Raw genomic sequence first — 23574 nt, 5'->3', positions numbered from 1 at the left:
TCCTGTCAGCAAGCACTTCTTGGCATCAGCAATAGTCTGGGGATTTGGTGTCTGTAGATGGAATGGATCACTGGGTGAGGCGGTCTCTGGATGGCCTTTTACTTTAGTCTCTGTTCCACTTTTTGTCCTTGTTTTTCTTTCGGACAGGAACATTTCTGGGTTTAAAATTTTGAGATTCGTGGGTGGCCCCATCCCTCACCTGGGGCTGTGCCTAGCTACTGGAGATAGTCTCTACAGGTTGTATCACCCCTTTGTTGGGTATTTCAGCTAAAGCCTTTGGCTCACACACACTGGCACAGGGAAAATTTCCTCAACAGAACACCAATGTCTCATGTTTTAAGATCAACAATTGAACAATTGGACCTCATAAAATTGAAAAGGAAAAGCTTTTGTAAGGCAAAGGACACTGTTAGTGGACAAAGTGGCAACCCCCATCAGATTGGAAAAAGATCTTTACCAATCCTACATCCAATAGTGGGTTAATATCCATAATATACAAAAAACTGAAGAAGTTAGACTCCAGAGAACCAAATAACTGTATTTAAAAATGGGGAACAGAGCTAAACAAAGACTTCTCAACTGAAGAATCTTAAATGGCTGAGAAGCACTTAAAGAAATGTTCAGCATCCTTAGTCACCAGGGAAATCAAAATGACTCTGAGACTCCATCTCACACCAATCAGAATGGCTAAGATTAAAAAACGCAGGTGAGAGCTGGCAAGGATGTGGAGAAAGGAACACTCCTCCATTGTTGGTGGGACTGCTAGCTGGTAAAACCACTTTGGAAATCAATCTGGGGGTTCCTCAGAAAAATGGAAATAGCTGTACCTGAAGACCCAGATGTACACTACTGGGCATATCCCCAAAAGACACTCCAACATATAACAATGACACATGCTCCATTATGTTCATAGCAGCCTTATTTATAATAGTCAGAAGCTGGAAACACCCCAGATGTTTCTCAACAGAAGAATGGATACAGAAATTGTGGTACATTTACTACTACTCAGCCATTTAAAACAATGACCTCATGAAATTTGCAGGCAAACGGATGGAACTAGAAAATATCCTGAGTGAGGTCACCCAGACACAAAAGAACACATAAGGTAGGTACTCACTGATAAGTGGATTTTAGCCCAAAAGCTCAGAATACCCATGATACAACCCACAAACCATACGCAGCTTAAGAAGAAGGAAGACCAAAGTCTACAATCCTACATAGAACAGGGAACAAAATAATCACAGGAGCTAGAGGGAGGGAGGGATGAGAGAGAGAGAGAGAGAGAGAGAGAGAGAGAGAGAGAGAGAGAGAGAGAGAGAGAAGGGGGGGAGGGGGAAGGGGGTAGAAACAGGCATTGGAAAGGACAGGAGAGAAGTACAGAGGATCAAGAAATTGAATAAAACATGTCAAGAAGGGGATGGGGAACTGAAGTAGCCACTAGAAAGTCTCAGATTCCAGGGAAACAAGAGGCTCCTTTCCTTCTTAAACTATATAGTTTGTATTTCCTTTTGCTCCACTTGCTTTTTCATTGTAGGCTTGCATAAGAGTGATTACTAGTAACCACATGACAGAGTCAATATTAGGCTGTCATGAAATCTTTGCCAAAGAAATTAGTCCATAAATTTTTCAATTTAGTTTTAAGACAAGGGCAAACACTTTTAATAAAGTTACTCAGTACAATTAGCATGTAAGGACAAAGGTGCATTTGTTACTGGTTAAACTGATTGAATTTTCCATGAGAACCCCAACTCCTGTCTAACTAGAGTTCCTTCCCCACTGTACTCAGTTCACACAGCTGCTGAGGCCTCTGACAACAACCATCGAATTCCTGCCATTTCTAACCTTTAAAAGTTGACGTCATTATTCTAGTCCTTTCATCATTCTTCAAGCAAAGCTCCTTCAATTATGAAAGGGTAAGGAAAAGCTACAGTGTGCTTGCTGGCCAGTTTTATGTCAACATGACACATTGGAGAGGAAGGAACCTCAACTGAGAAGATCCTCCCATAAGATCAGGCTGTAGGCCAGCCAGTGCACAGCACTCCATGGCCTCTGCATCTGCTCCTGCCTCCAGGTTTCTTCCCTGTCTGAGTTCCTGTCCTGACTTCCTTTATGATGAACAGCTATGTGGAAATGTAAACCAAATAAGCCCTTTCCTCCCCAGGTTGCTTTTGGTCATGGTGTTTCATGACTAAAATGGTAGTCCTAACTAAGTATGTTACAAATGGACAGGTGTCCTGGCCTCCCAAGAATTTAAAGGCAATCTAAGATTGATCAAGTCATCTGAATTCTTGTTATCAAACAAATTTGTTGATGTGTAGCAAAGTCCATTTAAACAGATGGATAACAGATTTCTTGAGATGAAAGATATCCCTAGGAAATTACATGAGGGCTGGAAAAGCTGCTCCGTGGTTAAGAGCACTTGCTGCTCTTCCAGAAGACCCAGGTTCAATTCCCAGCACCCACATGGTGGCTCACAATTCCAGTTCCAAATAATTTCAGTTCCAGAAGATTCAGCAACTTTTTCTGGCTTCCTCAGGCACCAGACAAGGATTTGGTTCACATACATACAGCAGGAAAAACACCTGAACACATAAAATGAAAATTCACTTTTTGTGTGTGCACAAATAGTTGATTTAATAGAATCACTTTGGATATAATCCTTTTTAAAAAATTTTTGCCTAGTTCCCCCCCTCTCTTTGTGTGTGTGTGTGTGTGTGTGTGTGTGTGTGTGCGTGCGCGCGCGCGCGCGCGCGCGCATGCGTGCGTGCATTTTGGTTTGTTTGTATGGTTTTTTAAAAAAAATTATTACTTTTGTTTTTTACAGTCCAGCCATTGCCCCCTCCTGGTCTGGCCTCCCACAGTTCCTTATCCTATTCCTCCTACCCCTGTCTCCAAGAGTATGTCATCCCTCCCCCTAAAAAAGAGGTTTTTTTAAAGAAACTATGTGGGATACCTCAGCAGCTTTTATAGAGTAGGGAATTCTGTAAACCTTCTGCAAATAGTGAACAGATAATTCTTTAATAACTTGCTCTCCACTAAACGTACAGCACTGCTCCAGGCTCTTTGGAAGTGCTTTCAGTAAGAATGACTCAGAAATTAAGACACTCCTTACAATAAAGCACAAATACTATGCCATTCCTCAATGGCCCAGACAAGACAAATTGCTTAGGGAAGCTGGCTTCAGGATACATAGATCATGTCGTCAGAGTGTCAGAGCTGGAAATGACAGCAGAAGATAACTACTCTGCTTTATAAAGAAAAACATGAAATCTGGAAAAATTGCAAGCTGTCTCAAATTGGGAGCTGATTAAATAAGCATCAACCGAGTATAAACTGTGTGTCAGGTTGTCGACACCAGAAGAGAGCTAAAGCATGACTCTTTTCCAAGTAATAGAAGACTAAGGCAATTACTGCTATTAGACTATTGTAAAACCAGGACTCCAACTCTGTGTTCCAAGTTTCCAAGCCAGTGATTTTCCAGCCACCATGCAATGTCTCTCATATTAAAAAGCACTTAATATTCATAGTACTTAATAGTCATAGTATTCTTATTGAAAATTAAATAGTGAGAATTCTTTGTTGGTATATCCAGAAAAGTATTGATGTCACCAAGGTCTTGAGGGTGTACAGGTACTTGTCCTTATTTCTTGAAGACCTTTGAGTAATACAGGAGATCCTATCTTATATGAAAGGACATCCTTATGAAGAATTTTTAGCAATCCTTAGAAAGACTTGACTTTTTCTTTCTTTCCTCCTCCTCCTCTTCCTCCTCCTTTTTCTTTTTCTGGATAGCATTTCTCTGTGTACCTGACTGTCCTAGAACTTGCTTTGTAGACCAGGCTAGCCTTGAACTCAGAGATCTGCCTGTCTCTGCCTTCCTAATCCTGGGATGAAAGACATGCACCACCATTGCCTAGCAGAAAGATTTCTTAGAATGCTAGGAAATTAAGAATTGAAAGTTCTACCACCACCCCCCCCCCATAAAAAACAATGGACACAATCTTTGTCCTAACTTTTGAAGAAGTTACCCCTGAGGTAAATCATGAAAACTTCCACTACCTTTTTGAATATCTACTCTAACTGTGTAGAAGTTCATTGAGTTGTATAGACTTTGGGTTTGAGTCTACTTCATTTTAGCTTGTGATCTTCTTTTGGCAGGATGGTGTTGAGACAGAGTCTCTCTATATAGCCCTGGCTGTCCTAGAATTCTCTAAGTAGACTAGGTTGGCCTCAAACTCACAGAGATCCACCTACCTTTGCTTTTGGAGTGCTGGGAATTAAAGATATGCACTCCCACACCAGGTGTATGATTGTTTTTTACTAATATAATAAGGTTTAAGATAAATTGAAAAGATATTTTTGGTAAATTTCCACTGCCTATAAGCTTACTTTTTAAACTACAAACTATATTATTAAAAAGAACTTACAAATAAGAAAATCATACACCAAACTTAATCAGACCCAAACTCTATAAATCTCAATGAGCTTCTATACAGTTAGAGTAACCATTCAGAATGTAAGCTATAGAACTTCACATTCGATTTTACACTTCCATTATCAAAAACATTTTTATGCATTTATCTACCCCCAAAATAAAAGATTTATAACAGAATTAGAGAAACAATTAGCTCTATATCTTACTTCAAAACTCATGTTCAGTCCTTCTTCATCTTCTTATATTTAGCTTTTTTGTACTCTTTTCTACATGCTATGCTGTTCCCACATGCACATTTGTTTATATTATTTGTTAGAGCCCACATATTACAGAGAACTTGCATTTTTTCTTTCTGAGGTTATGTGACATTGCTTAATATTATACATTTTCAAATCATATATATATATATATATATATATATATATATATATATATATATATGCCAGATTTTCATTATCCAGTCATCTGTTGATTCTTGGCCACAGTGAATAAAGCAACAATAAACACAAGAGTGCAAGTATCTCTACAGTTAGGGTATGGGGTTCTCTGGTATATGCTCAGTAACGAAATGAATGCATCAGTATCTTGAGAAATCTCTAAGCTGATTTCCACAATGTCTGCATTCCTTTGTACCCACACCAACAGTGAACACAGGTTTCTTTAACTCCACATCCCATCCAACATTTGTCAAGTCAGATGTGTCAGCCACTGTCTTGCTTTTCTACTGACTCAAGCAAGAGCTTTTCTGCTCTTGCAGAGGACCCAGTTTCGGTTCCTAGCAACCACAGGGCAGCTCAAAAACATCTGTAACTCTAGTTTCAAGAGATAGAGTACCCTCTTCTCATCTCTTGGGAACCAAGAATACACATGGTGCACATATGTACATGCAGGCAAATATTCATTCACATAAAACTAAATATTAAAAAAGAGAGACAAAAAACTTCAGGAAAACATAAAAATGTGCATAAGAGTTATATAGATTAGTCATACACTGGCAGTAAAAGAAAGCCACGATTTTTTTTGTTTCAAACTCTTGGACACTTTCTGATTTTTCCAGAATGAGAGAAAAATAAAGTACACATTGTTCATACACTTGATTATTAGTGAACATGTTTACATATTCACATGGATGGTTATTTCTGTCCTTCCCAAAATACACTGCATATCAAGCCTTTATGTTATAAAGAATTTTATCATTGTCACTTGCAGAATGTCAGATGAAGAGAAATAAAGACTAATAAGGTCCTGAAGAACAGTTAATTAGGTAATTTATTATGTAGAGTCAATATAGCCAGCACTCAAGTACCCTCCACATGTAGGCTTTGCAGAGGTGGTGTTTTGTTTGAGATAAATTAGAGCCTTGCTATCTAGCATAGACTGGCCTCAAACTAAGAGTTTCACCTATCTTTGTCTCCACAGTGCTGGAATTAAAAGCATATACCACAATACCCAGCTTAACATACTATCTTATCCTAGGAACTATATTATAGGAACAAGGAGAAGGTGCTAGCTACTAGGCAACAAAAATACAAAGCTTCACAAAAAGAAATACATGATGATAGCTGGATGTGATGGTGCATGCCTTTAATCCCAGAATTCAGGAATAGAGGCAGGTAATCTCTGAGTTCCAGGACAGCCAGGGCTGTGCAGAGAAACCCTGTCTCAAAAAGAAGTAAAAAGAAAAAAAAAAAAAAAAAAAAAAAGAAAGAAACAAACAAACAATGGTAAAACCAAGATAGTAAACCATGTCTATTGTATGAATAAACTAACTACACTGGATAAATATGTGATAGACAGTTTACTGGTTTACACTGACATGAGACAGGCACAAAAATATATATATATATATATATATATATATATATATATATATATATATATATTCATAGATAGTTTGAAAATAATTCATCAACCACATGTCATAGCTATGGCCCAGGACCCATGTACTGTTGGGCTCTAATTTGTTTGTTTGTTTGTTTGTTTGTTTAAACAGAGAGTCACTCTGTAGTCCAGACTGACCTGGAACTCACTATGTGACCCAGGATACCCTCAATCTTGTGGTGATCCTCTTGCTTCAGCCTCCTTACTGCTGGGATCATAGGCTTCATCCATCACACCTAACTTGCTTAGCTCTTCAAAACAGAAATGTATCTACTCACCCCCAACTATTGCCACACTTCCAGCTGACTTCAGGGCTCAGAGGCAAGCTGAAAACAAGTGAACTCAATGTCAGTTGTGTGCAAACCACTGGAACAGTTGATGATTCCTTTAAGGAGCCCAGTAAATTCTTTAATTATAATATAGTAAATTTCTTAATGATAAATAGTCATTCATTTGAAAAGAGCCATGGGTGTTCCACAGATATTTTCCTCATTCCTCCAAGTCTCTACAACACACTATGTACAAAGTAAATTATCACCATTGACATTGTCATCTTGATATGAAACACAAAATACATGCCTGGATACCTGAAAAGCACCCAGATATTCAAGAACATAAAATATAACCTAAAACATCTAATAAGGTAAAAAATCCATCTGAGAAAAGAAATAACAATTTGGATTCAACCAAGAATAGATTTTTGTGCTGCTTTTATACATCATATTTAAGCTTTGTTTCCATGAAGCTTATAAAATTTCTCTAGCAGTATACTAAAATGCACTGTGCTAGTTAACACACAAGTCAGATCTTGTAGGTTATACCATTATAGCTATAATTATTATGCCTAATAATTATTATAATAAACATGTATGTAGTACTGTACATTACTAAAATGTTTTACAATCCTTGTTACCCTTATTCTGCTGATACTAAGCCAGTTAAAGCTCCAATGAGTTCTTACTCACTAATCAGAATTAAGTTTGACATTTTTATAAAACCTGCAGAAAAAAATAGTATAAATTTTAATTAAAATAGTCGACTGTTGTCTTACTTAGGTTTCTATTACTGTGATAAAGACCATGACTAAAATCAATTTATGGAGGAAGGGATTTATTCTCCTTATAGCTTACAATTCATCATGAAGGAAGTCAGGGCAGGAACTTTAACAGGGCAGGAACCTGGAGACAGAAACTGAAACAGAAGCCATGTTGAAAGCATAGCATGAAGGTCCTTATGCCCACAGATCTCCAGAGAAACCAAGAATGGTAAGCACACAGAATTGTCTTTCCAATGAGAAAGATGGAAAAACCTGTTCTTCCATCTAGAAAGCTGAGAACTGAAAGTGATTAACAGCCTGATGATCTGCATTGTCTGTTGGGCCAGGCCATAACAAGCTCCTACAACCAGGATCAAAGGTGGCTAGTAATATAAATGACCCTTATAGCCAGAGGCTCCCCAAAACTCCCACAACCAGGACCAGAGGTGGCTAGTAGCCTAAATGACTTTGCTATCTGTATGACCAAGATCAGGTCAGACCCTTGGGTCCTTAGACTGTTAGGCTAGTACTGTAGTGTATCTTTAGGACCCATCTTCTTGGAAGAAATGACATGTACCCTTAGTTTAGTTTCAATGTAATTATGTTTTCTTGTGCAATGAGGATTGTATTACATTAGGAAATTTTTTTCCCAAAGTATACTGGTCTTAAATACATTGGGAATAAACAGCCTGTTAATAGACTTCCTGAAGTCTGATCCAGGTTAATGAAGTCAATTTGCACCAGGTTTTTATTCTTATCTTTTTTTTTCCCCGACTCACCACTATTCTTATCTTTTCACATGGTTCACTTTCCTGTATGATACCTGCAGAACCCCTTCAAAGCCACACAGCAATGTTGTTTACTGGCTTCCATCAATACACAGCTTGCTTAGCCTGATATCTTATATAACTCAGGACCACCTGCCCAGGGTAGTATTGCCCACAGTGGGATGGGCCCTCCCATATCAATCATTAATTAAGAAAATTTCCCCCACAGCCTTGCCTACAGGCCAATCTGATGGAGTAATTTTTACAGCTGAGGTTCCCTCTTCCTATTCAAAGTCCAGAATGCCCATGCAGAAGGGACATCAGAACACAGTTCTCTCTCCTGAAGCAGAGCTAGGAGGGTATGGGCCTCCACAAGTGTTGACAGTTGCTAGACATGAGGCTTGTTTGTGTAGTAGCATATATATTTTCATGTTTCTCTTTCAGGGAATGCTCTCTCTGTTAAGGATAATGACTCCATGATAATTAGGAACAGCATGACTCCAGGAAGAATGTGTTTTTGTGATGCTGAGACCTTCAGTGCAGCTCTTAAGGCTGTGGGAAAGAACTCTGAAAACATGAGCTCAAAAATATATAAACAGGATTTCTCAACTATAAAAAATATAAGGATGCAATGTGAATTATATGAGGGGCTTCATGCACCTAAAAGATCAGAGGCAGTTGCACTATGAGCCAGCTTATCAAAAAGATATTAAGGAAGGAGTTCTAGGAAGTGGTGATTGTAGAGCAAGATCCCACCCAGCTAAACTTATTGTTTGTACTTACAAAGGCAGGCAGATCTCTGAAGTCATTTGCTATGTTTTTTTAAAATATATATTTGCTATCTTCTAAGAGTCAAGGGGTAAAGTCATAAAATGCTGATTCATGGGATGATTAAAAGGCACCTGGTTAAATGATTGGATTGATATGTAAATAAAAGACTGGGATTTTGGTATGCAATAAATAGCTGTCTAGAGAGATATAGTACTTCTTTTTAAGAATTTGCTTGGCAGGCTTTCTGACTTTTGTCAGAAAACCAAGAATTTTTTTTCTAGCATGTTTTCTGGCTTTTTTTCTGTAAAATCCATGACCTATCCAGAGAGCTTTTAGAATTTTTTTCTAACAAGTGGAGAACTGTCTCTAGCAGAAAGCCATCTGGAGCAGAACATCAGACTGTCAGCTTGTATCCATGAGTGACTTCGAGTCATTTCTTCTGCTACTCCCAAACACTCCTTTCTCAGGAACCCCTCTCCAAACTAAGGCTGGGCCTTTGCATTCCCAGATGACCCTGGCTTGTGTCAAAGTGACAAAATACTAATTGGACAACTGGCTTGTCTAAGATCATAACAAACCTATGTATATTAAAATTAAATTATAAAGATAATGCATGCCATTTTGAGTTTTACTTATAGAATATAATCATTGATGGCCTGTGTTAGTGTTTTCACAACTTTGTGATCATATCAATCACAAGAAATGTTTATTAAAAATTACCTTCCTTGACCCCTAAACCTTGAGATTTCTGATTTATCAAGTCTGAAGAACAATCGGAGAAACAATTTTTAAACAATGACATAACTATCTTCGTGGTGGTGGCACATGCCTTTAATCCCAGCACTTGGAAAGCAGAGGTAGGTAAATCTCTGAGTTTGAGGCCAGCCAGGTCTACACTAAGAAACACTCTCTCAGAAGAAAGGAAAGAAAGAAAAGAAAAGAAAAGAAAAGAAAAGAAAAGAAAAGAAAAGAAAAGAAAAGAAAAGAGAAAAGAAAGAAAGGGAGAGAGAGAGGAAGGAAGAGAGGGGTAGGGAAGGAGGAAGGAAGGAAGGAAGAAAGGAAGGAAGAAAGGGAGGGAGGGAGGGAGGGAGGGAGGGAGGAAGGAAGGAAGGAAGGAAGGAAGGAAAAAAAGGAAGAGTCTTTTTTTTTTTTAAGTTTGGGAAATAATAGTTTTCAAAGTCTGAATGGTTGAATAGCTGGGATATCAGAAAAGTTTAATGGATCCAGATCGTGTACCTCCAAAGACTGTGCTCAGTCCATATACTGTTGCTGAGGGTGTGGTTCTTTAATTAAATTAAAATATATTTATTCAACCTAGTTCCAGTGAGATCCAGTACAGCCATAGATACAAAGTGATACCCTGTCTAGAAGAAAAAACTTACTTAAAATACATAATTTATTAGTGTGTGTGGTGGTTTGAATGAAGATGGCTCTCACAGGCTTATGTATTTGAATGCTTGGGTTGAAGTTGATAGAGCTGTCAGGGAAGGATTAGGAGGTATGTATGGCCTTGAGGAAGGAATTTGTCACTGGGTGTGTGCTTTGGGTTTCAAAAGCCCAGTTCTTTCACTCATACTCTGCCTCATGCTTGTGATGTAAGATCTCAGCTACTTCAATACAATGCCTGCCTACCTGCTGCCATGCTCCTTCCATGATGGTCATGGACTCTAATCATCTGGAACTGTGAACCCCAAATTAAATGCTTTCTTTTGTAAGTTGTCTTGGACATGGTGCTTTGTCATAACAATAAAAAAGTAAGTGTGTGTGTGTGTGTGTGTGTGTGCGCACGCTTGTGTATTGTGCTTGTGTACCACAGTGCATGTATTGTCAGAGCACAACCTTCAGTTTGGTTCTCCTCCTTCATAGTGGAACACAGGGATGGAATTCATGTTGTCAGGTCTGCGCTGCATCCCACTGAGCATCTTGCTGGCTCAGTGTACTGTACTGCTTTATTTTCTTCTCTGTGTTGCCAAATCTTGCCTCTCAGAAACAATGGGGAAGGGATGGCAATGCTGAGGAGGCAGAACTTCAGCAAACATATTTCTGCTTTTCAAAAAAGACTAATGGATAGATAAAGTTAAACAGGTAAGTTGATGATAAAATACTCCAACTGAGAAGTGAAAATCATAAAAATATTCCAGGGAAGACCAAAGATGGTCACAAAATAGATGGAAAGTTATAATTAATTTCTCTGCTAGTGTTAAGGTAGACGTTATTTTGTAGGCAAGAATTTTGTTTTGGTTAAAAATAGAAAAAAAAATCCTTGAGAAGACACTAAATGGCAGATGACTTAGGTGCAGTGGGAGGGCCACAAGTTTTAGAACAATCTGCCTGGGCCAGGCAGAGGTGGTAAAAGCAAAGCTGAATTCAGTGAATAGTATCCCCAGCGAGTTCGTATTCAGTGAATAGGGCTGTCTGATCAATGCATGAGCATCGAGTCTCTGCAGGCTTAAGGAGTCTGAGATTGTTTCTCTGGAGGCATCATCAAGAATAAGGTTTTGACTATCATGCCAGTTCAGAACCTGACTCACTATGACTAAGAGCCCAGGTTCAAGGCATTTGTTGACCGTCTGGATGTTAATCAGGTAGCCCCTGCCATCTGAGAACCACTGTCTTAGTCAAGATCTCTACTGGGAAGATTGTTCTATACTAAGTGAGAAGCCCCTGGCCTGCACTGTGTGCTCCTTCCCCACCCACAGGGGCACTGTTACTGTGAATGATAGCTACACTTCAGCCAGGGCCAGCACCACCACATGGGTGACTCCAGTAAAGCCATCTTTGATGCCATCTCCAAGACCTTTAGCTTACCTGATCTCTGACTTCTGGAAAGAGTTGGGTTTACCAAATCTCCTGATCAGAAATTCGCAGAGCATCCTGTTAAACATGCACCAGAGACTTCATAGAGAAGAGCCAGGCTTCAGGTGTGGTTACCACATGGAACTTTTATACATAAGGAAAAAAAAGTGAGGCTGGTGTGGTGGAACAGAGTTTTGATCCCAGCACTTGGGTGGCAGATATAGGCAGATCTCTATGAGTCTAAGGCCAGCCTGGTCTACATAGTGAGTTCCAGGCCAACCAAGGATACACAGTGAGACCTTGCTTCAAAAAAGAAAATGTATCTAATTAAACTTGTTTTCAAAAAGGGGGGGGGGGGGGGAGAGGAAGAAAATTAACAGAAAATAAATGGCACATACTATGTAACTGTAGCCAATAGATTACTTCTTCAAATTTACCAATTTGAACTCAAAAGAGAATTATTTTTCTTACAGACACAACTACTAGTTTTTTCTCTTTTGCCTTTTTCTTTGTGTTAAGACAGTCTCACTATGTAGTCCTGGCTATGTGGTAGAACCCATTTTGTCAATAAGGCTGGTCCAGAACTCACAGAGAGTCATCTGCCTCTGCCTCTCGAGTTCTGAGATTAAGGGTACGTACTACCACACTCCACTTTTAAAGATTGATCTTAGTATTTAATTCAGACTGACCTTGAATTTGTTATGTAGGCCAGGCTAGCCTGGAACCCATGATTTTCCTGCCTCAGCTCCTTGAATGTTGAGATTACAGGCATGAGTCACCATGCCCAGCTTTAAGCCTCAGATTTTACTTAATCCTCTATGAATTTTAGACTATAACTCATTTATTTACTCAGACAAGTTCTCACTATGTATCTGATACTGGCCTAGACTAGCTCAGTTCAAGGTAAACTCAAATTCTTAATTCTCCTACCTCCACTCTTAGAATTCAGGGAATATAGGCATTTACTTCTATGACTAGCATCTAATATTTTAACTATATATTTTAAATAAATATTTAATAAATCTTTTATGACTACACTTCCTGTTAAGTCTTTCTATTGAATGCTTTGTTGTCTAAATGTCTGGGTCACTTAAACTCGAAAGCAAGTAATATGCATATATATATATATATATATATATATATATAAATTTATTCTAATGAATTTCATCTACATTTAACAGCTTTTGAAGAACCAAATACACAGAGTAAGAATGCTTCAGGCAGGGCTGGAGAGATGGTTCAGCTGTTAAAGGCTAGGGTCACAACCAAAAATATAAGAATGCTTCAGGTGGGAAGGAAAAGCCATTTTTTTCTCTGAGTAGAAAACCCTTTCCCCATACCTACTATAATTTTAGGCATTTGTGGTCTTGCTAAATCAATTGTTTTTAGATAGTTTCTAAGGGCTGTAAATCTATGAACTGGTATCTGAAATGTAAGTGTCTACATCTGAGAAACATTTTCCATCTAGATTTCTAGCCTTTCATACTATGCCACATTCTATCTATTTATGTCAAGTGGATCTACAGATAGAAATATGTAGTTTGGAAGTATTTTGTAGACGGATGTAACTGTTCTGAGAAATTGCTTCCTCTGTAAGCCACAAGTGTCTAGACACATCGTAATGGGTAGTGTAGATGTCCAAGGAATGCCCACCATGGGCTCCAGTCTAGGATTTAGCTCTCAGGAAATGTCACACATGATTACAAAGGCATTTCAGTTGGCAACTATGTCTGCTTCCTTTCCTTACAGATCCCTAATTTAGCCAACTACTGAGCTGCACAGCATGAGAGAGTAGCAGTGCCCAGAAATAGACAAGCAACTTGGCCTTTTACAACTTGATGTGGGGCTCTCATGGGTTTGTATGGTTAGCATAACCAAAGCATGTCCTAATTCTGTCTTTCTTATCTCTGTAAATGGCATCACTCACCCACAGACATTCACATTAAAATATTTACAATAAAACTCATTCTGGCTTCCTATTTGTTTGGTTCCCAAAATCCAACTGATCACCAGCCCCTCCAAAATAAATCTTGAATTTCAGCCTCAGCACCATCATCATCACATACTCCAAGTCACTGTCACTCACCTGGACTTCTGCAAACAAGTTTTCACATGCTTCCATGCTCCATCTAAAAGATACAGTCTTTTTTGCCTTCATTTGCCACTCCTGGTGGCTCACACCTTTAATCCTCGTTAGCAGTCAAGAGGCAGAAACAGATGGATCTCTGTGAGTTCAAGGCCAACCTGGTCCACAAACTAAGACCATGCATCACACCCTGCAAACTGCTTTTACTAACTTATGTTGTGTGTATGTACATGGGTTGGGGGTGGGAGGCTACATATGTCAGACTGCGTGTATTCAGGTAACAGGACAACTTGTGGGAGTCAGTTTTTTCCTTTTATCATGTGGAACTCAAGTCATCAGGTTTGGTAGAGAGCACTTTACCAGCTCTGAGCCAGCTTAACAGCTCACCAGCTCATCAGCTCAGTCACTATCTTTTAAAGACATAAATGGGGGTCTGAGAAGGTAGAAAGTGCTTGCTGTACAACATAAGGTCCCAAGTTCAATTCCTAGCACCTATAAAAATGGGGTACGGTGTGTGGCTGTAATCTCCAGAGGTAGGAAAGCAGAGATGAAAAAACATCCCTAGGACTCTCTGGATATCTAAGCGTAGCCTAACTGGTAAGCTCTAAGTCCCAGTACAAGACCTTGTCTCAAGAACATAAGGCAGATAGCTCCTGAGGGTGATCTCTGGCTAACACACATACCTGCCCTCAGATGAACATGCCCATGCACACATATCTGTGCATGATGCACTCACACACAAAGTCCATACCTCTTTCTTGCTTAATCCAACTCTGCTCATAGTCTCTCACTATAATTAGAACAAGTTTTGCCATACCCAATAAAACTTTATGTGATCTGCTTCTGGCTATCTCTTCAATCTCACTTTCTACTTAGATGGACTCGACTATGCTGTGCTCTTTTCCTGCCTAAGCTCCTTTGCACCAGAACCTTTGGACGGCTACTCCCTCTCCTTAATATGATTGTCCTTAGATCCTCAGAGCTGTCGCCCCACAGTTCACATCTTGGCTCATTAGCAGCTTCTCGGAGGAGCCTTCCTCTTCTTTCCCTACTCATTAGACTTCTAAAAAAAAAAAAAAAAAAAAAAAAAAAAGACATGTAGATTTTATTTGCAAATTTAAATAAATATAAAAATAAACAAAATACTTTCTCTAGCCACTATTATGGAGCTTTGTTTTTTTCTACTGAAGACATTATCTGACTGAATTGGTTTTCTTTGTCTACATGTTTGCCTGTTAATTGTATTTCCCACTACAGCGTAAGCAACATGAGAATGAGCATTTGCTCCAGTGACCCCATGACTGCCTTGCTGACCAGTGCATCCCAGCTCTTCCAACGCCATTGTAAACTGGGGATTGTCAATACATATTTGTTAAAAGAATAGATTTCAGCTAAGAGACAAGCAAGCAGTACCCTGATAATGGTTGCATGCATTTCAACTAAATCTTTTGCTCAATTTGGGGTTTGTTTCTATATGAAGCTACTATCACCAGACCCGTGCAGATGATTCAGATGAGAAATTGTCAATACTTGTACAGAAGCTATAAAAATAGAAAGTACATTAGTATCCACATTTATTTCAACATGCCAAAATGCTAAGTTCATCTTGAACTGAACACTGGAAGGCAAAGTCAATGTTGATGTAGATCTGAAAGCTAACATGCTTCTCTGCTTTCTAGGCAGTGGGAAACTGGAACAGTGGCTGCTGCTGCTGCTGCGGATCTAGAGTTTGAGAATAACAAGGCTGGTTTGTAGCACAGTAAGATGAAAATAGTAAGAGGAGAGGACAAGCTGGCTAGAGACATATGGTTAGGAGACAATGAGTTTTGGGGGGTTGATTTGGAACTTCAAAAAACTAGTACTTCCTATGGGTGGAGTGTACCTGGCCACTGTCTTTAATTCATACAGAAATTCCTATGGTAGGTGTTACTTCTTCACAATGAGTAAGATGAAAATTGGGTTATTTAAAAACTTACCAAAAGCATATAGCCATGTTCAAAAGGGAGCTTGTTCTCTCTTTTACTGTTCTGTCTTCTTTTGCAGTGGCACAGCACCTTTCAACTATTTCTTTGACTCTGGGCACTTCTTTTAGAGCTCAGCATTGAACCCTTAATGAAACACCCCAAGCTGGACAACAAACATCTCTGCTACTATTGGAAGGACAGACAACTAAGAGAAATGTTTAGCCAGAGTCCACCATTTGCTGACTAAGCAGGTTTCAAGACATTTCTCCCCCGACTGCTCTTTCGATATCCATTCAGAGTTGAGCCCAGCTCAGGGTTTCCATGGTCCACTGTGAAAAGCACCTTCCAGATGCTAATAAAAACTTTACTGTGGCTGTGATATGAAGGAAATTGGCAGCTTAGTAGGAGCACTGCCGAGAGCCTGAAGAGCTGGAGCAGTCAGCCAATAAAGAGAAAGAAGGGCCAAATGCAAAACCAAAGATGGAGACAGCAAAAGAGAAAAATCTTCCTGGCAGAAATGTATTAGTTACAGGACTCACTCACCAAAGGAAGAGACTGCTCCATTCCCTGAGATTCTTTAAGGAGAGACTATGAATGGAAGACAAATTTGAGAGACAATGTGGAGGGCAAGAGTATTGCTGAGTAATCCATATTTTCTCCCTCTGAGTTTTATGAAGATTACTGAAGCATTTTTAAATGGAGGAAGAAATAAAAATGGAGGAATGGGGCCGACCAAGGCATTACAATGATGAAGAATGAGGCATCATGTCCTCACAATGAGTGAGGGAAAAGAATTGCCTCCAACTGGGAGATACAGAGCTATCTAGTTCAGAGATCTGAATTCAGAGTTCAGGCTCTTGCAGGGACCATGGTATGTAGATCAGCAAATTACTTATTCCCCTAAAGAAGAACAAAGGAAGACCACTACTCACTCTACTTCTTTAGGTCATTTCTCATTATAAAATATACATGACATCATTGCAGATGGGCCTTGTGATGTTGAGATAACCCATATAAAAAGGAGTATCTAGCATTTAGTGTGCACCCAATAATAACAATAGTTATTATTAAGACTTGGCTTTCTGGAGAAGGGATTATGGCTGGGTCATGACCAAGGCCACATTATGGGGACAGTTCTTCCCTTTAAATGGTGTCTCCTTGGTTTAATTACTTGTGTTAATGCCCACGTTGTCTACCCTGTCTTGGCTTTGCTCTCACAGGAAAGATGAAGTCCAAATGTGATAAGTATCACCTCTAAGACTAAACAAGCTTGCCAAAGAATAGCTCAACCCATTTGTTCCTCTGAGTCATTCTGAAGATCTCCGCATGAGCGAAGGGCACTGAGCACAGGAGAAAATGCTAATGATGCTGTCCCGTCATCTAGTCTTCTACAGCTTACGAAACGGTCTTGCCTGACAAAGGTTTCTACCTTCAATTTTATACATAAGGGAACAGACAGAGGGATAAAGCAACTAGAAATGACATAAGTAATTGATCTGTGCAGCAGGACCCACCCCAGGCTTGCTTGGTTTGGTTCCTACATTTGCTGTTGTTTGTTTTATTTTCATCGGTTGATTTTTTTTTGTTTGTGGGTTTTGTTTGTTTGGTCAATGCTAAGGGTTAAAGTCGAGGACTTCTACTAAGGCACATCCCTAGCCACGCTAAAGGCTGTCACATGACAGCATACTGTGGGTGGCTCAAACAGGTTCGTAATTCCTACAGTCAACAGTGACTTTGCAAACAGAAAGATGTTTTAGATTGCCTGATCTGTTGATTCTTAGGCTGTGTCCAGGAATAAAGTAGGAAGTGTGAGAGCCAACACAAGTAGGTGGGATTGTGTGCAGCTAAGCTTTTATCAGCTAAGTTTATAACACGAAAACTGTTCTGTTGAACAAATGTTTGGAACGTTAAGACTTACTTATAAGAAAGAGAAAAAAAAGAAAACAGTAAAAGAAAAAAACCTGCTTTAGATCAGCTGCCTCGTGCCGGGGGTGTAGCTCAGGAGTAGCATGCTTACACATGTGAGTGGTCTTGTGTTCCATCGCCGACATTGGGAAAAAGGGGTTAAAACAACTGTCTTTCTCCAAAAAGTTTGTAGATGCCCAGAGAGTTTGCACAACTTACCTAAATACAGAGTTAAGTTAGCATTCAGTCTTTAATCATATGCATATTTGATAAGCATGTCATAAATGTCCTCATTCTCCAAGTATTTTCCTTTGATTACCTCAATCAAGCCATGGGAAAGAAATTGGCTCTTATGTTAGCTCTCCTGGTGACTCAGAAAGTGACTTCCAGTCAGCGTATCTTGGAATTCTCAGCTTTTCTAGGGCAAAGTGGTCTAGACAACTCTCAGTGGGGCTGCTGTGACGGATTTGGAAGAAAAGAAGTGGTTTATGTGCTTGGGGATCTGCCCAGGCAGGAGACATGCATGATAAATCCAAAGTCTCATTGCTTACAAATGCCTATCAAGAGCATCCCTACTTCGGAGCTGTTATCAGTAACTTATTGTCCTCATTAATCTGCCATTCCTCATCCAGAGGGCAAGGAGGTTTGTAGCCTTATTGGGTTTATAAAACCGTCTCAGAACTTCTTACCACACAGCTTACCTTCTCACTACCTGCTCGTGGGCAGTACATTTAGAACGAACGTGTTTTGTTTTGTTCTGTTCTGTTCTGTTCTGTTTTGTTTGAGGTAAAGGCAGCTATCACTCAGAGGATTCTAGAGCCAGATAGACTCACAGACCTTGTTGGCAGGTAGCTGTGTTTGGAATTCACCTGCCCACCTGTCAGTTTCTCCTCCTTCAGTAGGGAAGAACAAGAAGAAGCTGTCACGGAACCCCAGGCTGCTTGTGGTTCCAGTCAAACTGCTCTCTGACCTTCAGCTTTCTTCCATGCACCTTTCCCATCTCACAGGACTGGCAAGGACTGGAAGCAAGAATCCAAGGTGACATGTTTTTAAAATTGGAAGTAGCTACAAACTAAAGGCTTCATTGCTTTAGAGAATGCCTCAAACATTACAATTACTTACAATGTGCCTGTCAACCAAGTCCTTTCGATATTTTAGAAATAACCTATAAAAAGAGCAAGTATTTGGTCAGAAGAGAGGTAGTATGTTGATTTATGTTTCTTTCTGTAAAAACAAAGTAAAATGCAGCATTAAATAAGACAAAGAAGTAGAGATGTGGTTATCTCCATACTTAGCATGGTCAAAGAACAGAAAAGACATATTTCCAACTAAAAGCTTTTAATTTAAAAACAAAATCAAAAGACCATTGCCAAAATTACACTCTACATACCAAAAATTTATTTATTTATTTATTTATTTATTTATTTACTTATTTTAGAATAAGATCTTGCTCTGAAGCCCAGGCTCACGTGAAACTCAGGATGTAGCCTATGCTGGCCTCAGTCTGGCAGCACTCACTCCTCCTGCCTCAGCTACCAAACGTTGGGATTACAGATGTGAGCCAGGCTCATGCCAAACTCCTAACTGCCTCACTGGCGGACAGGGATTTCTCTGTGTATCCAAGACGATCCTTCTAAAAGTCTGGACCTAGTTTTCATTATGCAGACAACTCAGTCACAGAAGCCAAGCAGTATTTTAAGACTGCGGTATTTACTAATGGATGCCTGGCTTGAAACAGTGTTGGCAGAATCCTGGCAGAGGCGTCAACTCTCTCTAATGATGTGGAACTGGGCTGCATAATTATGTCCACTTGGATTAAGTCTAGTCAAGACTGTCATGTTTTGCAATGGAACCAGAAACAAGCACCCACCCCGTGCCACAGTGTTGGGATTTTCCTACAATGACATCAGAACATGAGAACTTGTTCAAACATTCCCCAAATCTTTACCCCAGCCATTCATTTCATTCGGGGACTTCCTTTGAAAAACATAACAAAACTGGCCTCAGATGTTATTTTCGTTTTATAGACTACTTTGGCCTATAGATGGTATATACCATAAATACTATCCCGGGTCAGAAAAAAAAAATGCTTTGGAAAGAAGTGCTCTGTAGTTTTTGAAGATATAACATATTTTTAATATAAGACACTCCATCTAACATATATCTTCTGCTCCAGAAAAACAATTGCCCAATATGCATTATTGATTTCTTTTCTAGCTGTTTCTGAGACTTCAAGCATCTATCACTAAGGAAGAAATACAAAGGCTGGGGAGATGGATCAGTAAAGTACTGGCCACATAAGCACGAGGGCCTCAACACGATCCTGGCAGTGACCACACAACAAGCTAAAAAGCTGGACCCAGCCTCGGGTGCCTATAATCCTAGCACTAAGAAGATGGAGACACGAGCAAGTTCACTGGAGTTGGCTGCCTAGCAGGTATGGATGAACAAGTGAGCTTGAGGATCAAAGTCTCATCAGATCCTAATTATGTTTTTATTAGAGGTGGGACTCTGAAACATCAAAATTTGAATACTGAATTTGAAAAACTCTACTCCTTCCATAGTTTCTATAATGCATCTCCCTTTCAAAATAAATGATCACTGCTCTCTGGCAGGTAGGGGGTAAAGACTAATCAGGAAAGGCACTGAACACCAACATCTGCCCCCTCCTCTGGGGGGGGGGGCACACACATACATCAACAACTATAAAAAGGGGGGAGGGGATAATAACACTCATTTGATTCCTGGACACTGTTACTGTATGTGCTACCTAGCTTTATGTCAACTTGCCACAAGCTATGGTCATTTTAGAAGAGAGAACCTCAACTGAGAGAATGCCCCCAACCAAATTATCTTGTGGGTAAGTCTGTGGTACGGTTTTTTTTTTTTTTTTTTTTTTTTTTTTTGACTGATGATTGATGTGGGAGGGTCCAGCCCACTGTGGGTGGTACCATCCCTGAGCTTGTAGTCCTAGATGCTATAAGAATGCAGGCTGAGCAAACCATGAGAATAAGCTAGCATCCAGCATTCCTGCCCAGCCTCTGCTCTAGTTCCTGCCTCCAGTTTCCTGCCTTGAGTTCTTGTCCTGATTTCCTTAAATGATGGACTGTGGCCTGAGAGCTACAGACTGGAATAAACCCTTTCCTCCCCAAGCTGCTTTTGATCACGATGTTTCATCATAGCAATAGAAACCCTAGCTAAGGCTTCTGTATCAGACTTCTGAAAAAACATATTTTTTGACTATTAAAAGAGTTAGATTGTAAACTCAGATGTGTGGAAAAGTATTTGATTTTATTTAAATTCAAGTCATGCATGTAGCCTTAGGAAATGAAAATTAATAAAACATTAGGCAAGGAAAGTGAATAACAGCAATCCTTTCAAATGGAAATCCTTGGAATAAAGGAATAGCTCTTATTATTATATTAACATTATTCTGGGATTGAAGATATTGATAGGAATGTCAGATTTCTTACCCTTCTGCCTAGTTTCCAGACCTCTGCAGAGCTTCATTCCATATACATCATAGACTTTAGAAGTATATGATACCACATCATAGACTTTAGAAGTGAACTGTGACTTGAGGGTGCTGAGGAATACATTTTTGTAGATTGCTATTAAACAGTATCTTTATCCTGCATTAATTTAATGCCAATGCTCAAGAAACATTTTAAATATTTGGCTATGTTGGAGCTATTCATCATCTGAACCCAAAATATTATGGCTATTTCAAGCAAATTGGAATTTTTATTTGAAGCAAGAACAACTCTCTGTCTCCCTCCCATCCTTTCCTCCCTCCCTATGAGACAGATAGCATAGGCTAGCCTCAAATTCCTCCTGCTATTTTAACTTTCAGAGACTACTGAGATGTTAGGCATGTGGTACCACTCCTGCCTTCTTTTTTGAAACAGACTCCCATGTTGCCTAGGCTGACTTCATATAAGGTTTGTGGCCAAGGCTGGCCTTGAACTCCTTATCCTTCTCCCTCACTTCTCAAGAACCAGCTTCCTTCTTTCATGTACCCTTTCTCTGATTCTTTAAGCCATCTGCTGCTCCCTATCTAACACAATGGCAATATTGTACTGGTGAGGGAGTGTTCAGGAAGCAATGTGCCAACATACTTATGTGAGTGGTGGCATTCAACCAAATTATATTCTTGCAAGCAAGATGCTGTGCTGCTGCCGACACACACACACGCACACGCACAGGCACACGCACACGCACACACACACGACACTCTTGCCTTAACTATTGTCACAGAGGCAGCAGGAGCTTAGCCCTGCTGAGCATCATGGTACACGGCTGTAATCTGAGTTCAGGAGGATCACAAATTTGAAGCCAGCTTGGGCTAGAGTAAAACTTGGTCTCAAAAGTTAATACATACCCTTTGCTTTTCAGCATGGTCAATATTTATATAAACCTTTTAATTTTTAACATTACCAAAGTTAATATAATCCACTAATGCTTTTCAGCTGATCAAACACAGGAATGATCACTATGAAGTAGTTGTATCAGTAGATTTTCCAGTCAGTAGCCAGTACATTTCAATGAGTATGATATGGTGATAACTTCACTTAGTTGCAAAACTTCTTTTGGCGAACAAATTTGTATTAAATTGTACATTGTATTGAAGACTCTGTAGACCACTGCCCAGAATCCCAGGTTTCATTCCAACTTTTACTGACCTGTTCTTTCTGTATCTTTCCTGGGTTTCATTCCCTGGATGTGTCCTGTCTGCCTCTCTCTTTCTGTCTCTGTCTCTGTCTCTCTGTATATCTGTGTCTCTCTCTCCCCTTTCCTTACTCCCTCCCTCTCACCTAATGAAGACAAATCCCAACCTGCTCTTCTGACATCCTTCCATCTGGGTTAGTCCCCTAGGTTTTAGTAATCCTGAGGCTTATGATGGCTCTCTAAAATGATGCTTGAGATAATAAAACAAGAGCTTATCCAAAGCCATTTCTGGCTGCCAGCCTTAGTGCACTCATGCACTGAGAAATACCGAGGCCCAAATTCAGAACATTCCAATTTCATGTACAATGCTTCATATGTATTCTTTACATATGTTTCAAATCATTGTGAAACTCCATTTCTTTATATTTTTAAATATTATTTCTGAGAAACCCAGATTCTTTTTATCTTGTTTACTTCAGTTTTTCAAATGACTAGGAAGCTGCCTTGAACAACTGGCTTTTGTAGCTAAGCAGAGTATACTTGCATGTTTTTGTAAAGTAGCCTTGACTAATTAAGATGCAACACAAAACCTCTCAGTGTTTTAATACACCAGAGACAAATTGAATCAGTCTTGAGTGTCTCCATTTTAGAAAGACCAACCCCTCCCTGAATATATGGCTTGACTTTCTTCTCCACTTTGGGGACTGTCCCAAAGCCTCCACGTCACTCTGTCACTCTGTCACTCTGTCACTCTATCACTCACCCACCCCTCTCCCAAGTCTCTGTGGATCTCCTATAAAAACTCCCTCACGGACAAAAATGTTTTCCCTTAACAAACCTGGCTGGTATTTTCAAGAACAGCTTTTATTAAACATGAGGGGAAACAGAAAAGAAATAATTACGGAAAACATACAGAGTATAAAAATAGCCATGTTCCCAACTGGAGGCTTCTGCTTCTAAAAATCCCAGTGGAAACAGGAAAGTTTCACTGGGCACTGAGCTCCCCAGCCTTGGGCAGCCACACCCTTTCATTTCTGTTCTGTCAGGATGCTGCCTCCCACCAGGACCTTGGCCATCTCTGAGCCCCACCACCTGAAGCAACTAACTTATTTCTTGAACCCATATTTCACTCTGATTTTGTTGTTGTTGTTGTTGTTGTTGTTTTTGTTGTTGTTTTTGTTGTTGTTGTTTCGAGACAGGGTTTCTCTGTGTAGCCCTGGCTGTCCTGGAACTCACTCTGTAGACCAGGTTGGCCTCGAACTCAG

General features: G+C 39.7%; 2 long non-coding RNA genes and 1 other non-coding gene across 4 annotated transcripts in view; all 3 read left to right on the top strand.

The window, feature by feature from the left end:
• The first annotated feature begins 852 nt into the window (after positions 1–852).
• LOC143443636 (uncharacterized) lies at positions 853–13889 on the top strand. Of its 2 annotated transcripts, none has more exons than XR_013112773.1 (3): positions 853–1105; positions 1787–1913; positions 13436–13889. It is a non-coding gene; the product is annotated as an uncharacterized LOC143443636 (long non-coding RNA). The 2 variants fall into 2 exon arrangements; XR_013112774.1 differs by lacking the exon at positions 13436–13889 and adding an exon at positions 8564–9806.
• LOC117699621 (U7 small nuclear RNA) lies at positions 9099–9157 on the top strand. The gene has a single exon (XR_004605255.1). It is a non-coding gene; the product is annotated as a U7 small nuclear RNA (small nuclear RNA).
• A 1765-nt stretch (positions 13890–15654) lies between the features above and the next one.
• LOC143442923 (uncharacterized) overlaps positions 15655–23574 on the top strand; it is a 42078-nt gene continuing 34158 nt past the window's right edge. The window contains exons 1-4 of the long non-coding RNA XR_013111554.1: positions 15655–16607; positions 16957–17157; positions 18541–18679; positions 19859–20078. This is a non-coding gene — a long non-coding RNA (uncharacterized LOC143442923). The remainder of the gene's footprint in view (positions 16608–16956; positions 17158–18540; positions 18680–19858; positions 20079–23574) is intronic.

The sequence above is a fragment of the Arvicanthis niloticus genome, chromosome 1, assembly GCF_011762505.2.
Source record: "Arvicanthis niloticus isolate mArvNil1 chromosome 1, mArvNil1.pat.X, whole genome shotgun sequence".
Lineage (NCBI taxonomy): Eukaryota > Metazoa > Chordata > Mammalia > Rodentia > Muridae > Arvicanthis > Arvicanthis niloticus.
This window is presented reverse-complemented; position numbering and strand designations above follow the sequence as displayed.